General features: G+C 36.3%; 1 protein-coding gene across 2 annotated transcripts in view; it reads left to right on the forward strand.

The window, feature by feature from the left end:
- The window catches only part of LOC150096045 (SH3 domain-binding glutamic acid-rich protein homolog), an 85,072-nt gene that overhangs the window by 40,687 nt on the left and 38,288 nt on the right, over positions 1–6,097 (forward strand). The gene's annotated exons all lie outside the window — the stretch shown is intronic.

The raw sequence follows: 6,097 nt of genomic DNA on the forward strand, positions 1-6,097 counted from the left end.
TCCAGTCCTCACCTAATGGTACACTAGATGGGCTGGAAATTTGGAATTAACTTAACCAAATTGTATTTTATATTGACTTAAAACAAAATTATGGTATAACATGATGAAATTTCATTCCTGCTAGGCAAACAAGGACCTGCTTTTTTTTTTTTTTTTTTCTCTCCAGGGAACTAGGACAAACAGTAAAAGGTTAATTTACTGGAGCAAACTCCAACTCAACATCAGCAGAATTCCAGATGAACACCATCAGCATAAGAAGCATCAACAGAAAAGAAATGGAAATTGGCAGAAGAAATTAGAGAAATACCATATGGACATATTGAAACAAAGAAGACAAACAGGTAATATTCTTCTAAATAACTACAAGATGTTTTATATTCAGGCAATAATGATGAATGGCACAGTTTAAAGTAGAGTGGTGCAAACAAGCAGCAACATGAGGAACTGGAGAGTGAGACTTATTTGCACCGTATCTGCAAGACTTATTTGTCTTGAAGAATATTCTACTAAAGTGGTGGAATTGGGGCCTAACTAGGTGGGCATCTGTCAGCTGCTAGGATGTAAACTGAGATCTCCAACTATCGGTGTTTCCCATATTTTGGGAAGTTTGTGCAATGATATTTTATTCAGGTTAGGCTGATTTTTGAGACCAGCTGCAGATTCTAAAAACAGTCTTACTTTTATAAATTTGCTGCAATGGAGCACAGTGGTCTTTTTCCACATGATTCTATGAACCATTTCCTGTCAAAACATGGTATGCAAAGCCTGAATGATCATAATCATGACTGCATATGTATTTTTTTTATGTTCTTCTATGCAGATGGTAGCTGTACTTTCTGTCTGTCCATAGTAGGCCAACTTGCTGGAACAGGTGATTTTATATGAACCAAGAGAGAAGGGAGTTGGTTCTTAGTTGAGTGGATAAGAGTAGTTAGTTTCAAGTGGGGACTTTAATGCTGTGCAATGAAGATTTTATTTCTTTAAGATTCTGGCTATTTTTTCTGACATGCCTCAAACATGAGGGTTGTGATGGCATTACTAAAAATCCTTCTAAAGAGAAGGTCTTGGACTGGTAGAAGGATTATTTTTTTTATTCTCTGGGGACTGTAGCCATTAGATTAAAAGTGAGGTGTAAATGATTGAGTTCTGCTGCAGAAGAGACCTCGTTGGAACAGAAGTTATCACAAACTTTCACTCTCTCCCCCTCTCAACAATATGGTATCATTGAAACACTAACAAATGGAGCTTACAAGAGCCAACAGCTGGTGTATGGTGGTGTGGGATCAAGGTGATTAGCAGAGTTCCCCAGGGCTCTGTACTAGGACGACTACTCTTTAATTTGTACATAAATGATATGGCAGAAGATTTGAGGGAGATATTCAGTTGTTTGCTGATGATGCAAAACTGGGGAGAGCAATAGTTGATAAAGGTGATATAAATATCTTGCAGAATTACAAATAAACTGGCAGTGTAGGCAAAGGACAGTGGTTGTCAATTTAATGTTGTAAGGTAAAGTAATGCACTTTGGGATGAAAGGATTATATACTTTGTATCATATTTGATGGTACTAGATTACAAGAAATTGATGATGCTAGAGATCTGTGGGTGACAGTGAATAGAGATTTGAAATTCAGAGCACATATTGCAAGAGTTGGCAAAATAGCTCAGAGGATTACTTGGATGTTGAAAAAACACATTGATAAGTAAAGATAGGGAGGCTATGATTCAGTTCCATGTCGACTGCTGTGCAGATTTGTCACTTGCATTTCTAGTGGACTGGTAGGTGGAGAGATTCAGAAACGAGTGACTAAGTTCATGACAGGAATGTGGAATGTCCCTTATGAGGATAGACTGAAGGTGTGTGGGTTGCAGGGTTTAGCTGACAGACAGAAGAGAGAGAGAGAGAGAGAGAGAGTATATGGTAGAAACTTATGAATTAAGCGATTCTATAATATTGAAACAAAAGAAATTTTTCAATACATGGGGAGTAGGGGGAAAAGAAGGGGTCACACTCTGAAGTTGTGTAAGAGTGTGGTTAGTGTGGGTGTGCTGACTAGTTTCTTTACTTGGAGAGTGGTGAATGAGTGGAATGGATTGCCAGAAGTGGTTGTGAGCACCCCAGCAGTTTTAAAGTGCAAAAACCCTGAGTGTCTAAGAGGTGATTGAAGAGAGTTCAAAAGAGGGAGGGAGATAATTTAATCTGACAGCATATAGCATTCTTAAGGAGATTTTTGGTGCATCACTCCAAATGTAAGAACAGTACTCTAATGTTAGGTGTATTTTGAATCTATGAAGTGTTGAGAGCTGTGCATGAGAGTAGTGTTTCAAATGAAAGCGGATACCACATTTTTGGAGGCTGAGGAGACTATGGATGTGGCAATATGTTTGTGCCAGGAGTGGCTAGATGTGACAGTCAACCAAAGAACAGAAACTTATCTTGATTGGCAGTTAGGATATTATGAAAAGAAAGAGTGAGGTAAGATTTTTCTTCTGTAAAATAAGACAGGATTATGTTTTGGTAGCATTGAAATTCACTAGATTTTCTTCATCCCACTTAGGTATGATATCAGAATTGGAAGATTTTAAATCTTGAATCATTTGATCACTTTTTTTTTCCTAAATGTAGAAGAGGTATAGCATGTACTGTTATTATAATAAAGCGATAGATAGAGTTTGAGATTAGTGCAAGAAGATCATCATCGAAGTATGGAATGGTGTTCTGGAATGTATTTTGCAACAGATCAGCTTGTTTGTCAAAAGAGCACAAATTGCAGTTATGAAGAATTTAATGAAGCAACAATAAGGGTTGTACTTTATCTTTTGGAGATAAAGTACAACCCTTATTATAGTGTGTGTGTGTGTGTGTGTGTGTGTGTGTGTGTGTGTGTGTGTGTGTGTACTATAATATAAAGTATATATGTGTGTATATATATATCACCCCAGTATTTTTTAAAATATTGGGGTGAAGGATGTGGAGTTGATAGTTTGATGGCTGACTTATCTTTTGTTTTATAATGATTTGATTCTGTGCTGTTTGGTACAGAATCTAGATGAGTAGGACTGCTCGTGTAAACGATACAGTATAAGTATGTTAATTCAACAGCACAAGATTTTAGCACAATTGGAGAGAGATATCATTTAGACCAGGAGACTTATTAGTATACATGTAGTATATGTGTGTATGTAATATATATTAGTATATACTTTCTTTTAGTGTTGCATGCTGATCAGCATTCATTTTAGAAATTATGGACTTTACAACCATGTTATAAATAACTATTTTAATTTCCCAGCATTTCGACCTTCATATTAAGGTCATCATATGGAGTGTATACAAATATACAAGAACAAGCTGAGTTACATTTAACACAGTAAGCTAAAGAAATTATTTTGAAACTACATCAAAGCTAAATTCTATTTAAGATAACACAAGAGAAACATTCTTTCTTATAGATAGTTTTTTTTACATTAACAATAGTGGCCTATTTTTAACATTACAATTGTTATATTAGATTTAGGATTCTGGATTATCTACAGTCCTGTTTATAGTTAACTCTTAAGGAGATGGGTTCCATGGGTACGATATGCTTAGGATTTTTAAACCATCATTATTGTTCAGATTGGGGTGGTTGATAAGAATCTCACAGACTTCCTTAAATATGCATTCATACCATGTTTTGGTGTGATGTAAACAACTGGTGCTTTTCCAGTCAATTCTGTGTAAAATGTTCAGGGCATGATCAAAAAGTCCAGCTTCACCGTAGTTATTACAGTATATTTAATATGTCATTTATATGTTCCTTTTGTCTGATAGGAATTGTGCATCCTGTTTCCCCTATATATGGTAATTACAGGTGCAATAAATATGGTATACTCCAGGTTGGGCCAGCAGAGGGAGTGGATCTTTGGATGAGTTGAGTAAGCTTTTTAATTTTGCAGGAGGTTTAAAGGTGGCTTTGAGGTTGTATTTCTGTAGTATTCTGTTTATTTTATCTGATGTCCCTTTAATGTAAGGAATGGTTATAGTTTTATTATAGTCTGGTTTATCTTTATTTTTTATTGAGGTCTTGTGGAGAATTTTGTTAATAGTGTTTTGGCTATAACCATTTTTTAGAAAAGTATTGCTGATAACTTGAGATGAATTTAAAGATCAATGAAAGATGAATTAAAGTTATCACCAATACTTTTCAGTTTGACAACATCCCTGGCATTAAGACCATCTACAACTAGTGTCTTTAAATTCTGATCTACTTACTATCGTTCAACAGGGCAAGGACAGTCTGGTCACATTCAAAGCCACCAAAACATAGTCTTGCCTCTTCTCTTGCAAAAGAGATCTCAGCTCACATTCCCTTATCCTCAAGTAATACACAAATCACTACCAGACAAGATCAGATCTCTCTCTCTCTCTCTGTTTGGATTAACATTAATACCTCATTAAAAATTACATCTTGTGAAGTTATCACCAAATCCAAAACACTAAAGCCTCTAGTTGCTTCAGTCACATGCTGCTTAATATTTATCTCTCAGAAATTCAACTAACTCATTCTCCTTGTTCCCACACACACACAGTTTCCTCCTTCCATTCTATATTCCAGTAATTTAAGTGTCCTATCAGGATCACCTTCTTTTTACATATCCAACCAATTTGCATAATCATTTCACAATCAGTATTTTCTGCATTCTCTGACCTATAATGGCATCCTATCGAATATACTAGCCTGTTAATTTCAACTTACACCATGCAGATTCAAAAACTGTACGTGTACTATCAACTACCACACTTTGTGAACTTAGTTTCTCTGCATTCATTAACAGTACCTCCCACCCTCTCTTTTCACCTTCCTATCCTTCTAGAAAATTGTATATCCTTCCATTTCTATTCCTGACATCACATCATCCTCAGACAGCCATGTTTCACTTATACCAATTATATAAGGGTGTACTGACTCAATCAATCCCTGTGTCTGAGGTCATTCTACCAGCATTCTCTACTCTAGCCACTATGTGACACTATATTCAGTCTTCTACCACTCCCGTTTCCCTGATTCTGACTCTGATTGTTATTCATTCCTGTCTCATCCTCACCTTGGTGTATTACATCACCTTGTCCTGCTGCACCACATCTTCAGTCTAACCTCATATCCATCTTCCTCCTGTCATACAACCATTTGACTGTGCTATCCTGCTTCACAAGTACCCTTTGATCATTAGCTACATTAATTTCTTGATTCTGTGCCTTCTCAGCAAGCAATAGAATTTTCTAAATGTTCAACATTCAAACCCATTCAAATGCAATCGATCAACTTTAAACCATTCCAACTTTCCTTCAAATTCACTCCACAGAATCACAAACTGAATCCCCTTTATCTCGCACAGCTCAGTCGTCTTGCTATTCTTTATCTCTGCTCTTGCTCTCCTTCTCGGCTCACTCTCGTCATATCTGGGCAACCTGCTAACGACTTTTCTGACAACACTATTATCCTTTATGTCCTGCAACTTCCTTGAATTTCTATCAACATTCTTTTTTTTTTTTTCTCTCTCTCTCTAGCTGTCATTCGTACCCATAATGATAATTGTTTGCTCTTTCCTTTTCTACAAAGCATCAGTTATTTGTTTCAATGTTCCAACCTGGAAAGAATGTTTTGTGTACTTTATTAGTCATCACACCTCCAATGATATGCAACTATTCTTTCACTCTTTCTTCATAATGCTAACTTCTTCCTCATTCACTTCATCCAATCTCTTCTTTAGTGTTTAATCTCATCTTCCAGATACTTCATTTTGCTTTTCATTTTCACCAACTCTTGCCTAAGCTCTTCTATTATGGTCCTGATACTAGTTTCCATTTTGAAAGACTGCCACCAGTTGGTGAGCGATCATGAGATACTTGTTTAGGAAGGTTGAAACAAGAAAAGGTTACTGCCAAGGATACATGTGAAATTATAATGTGTGTGACAATGGGAAGCTTTTGTAGTTAACTGGCATCAATACATTGGGTAGATGAGCTATGCAGAAAAGATGTTCAGAGTGCATGGAAATTCATAAGGCAGTATCTGACACAAGCAGTGTATAACTGCATACCAAGAGTTAATCT

Source organism: Typopeltis vanoorti, chromosome 19 (genome assembly GCF_054136105.1).
Source record: "Typopeltis vanoorti isolate ZY-2024b chromosome 19, IOZ_Tvanoo_1.0, whole genome shotgun sequence".
NCBI classification, from domain to species: domain Eukaryota; kingdom Metazoa; phylum Arthropoda; class Arachnida; order Uropygi; family Thelyphonidae; genus Typopeltis; species Typopeltis vanoorti.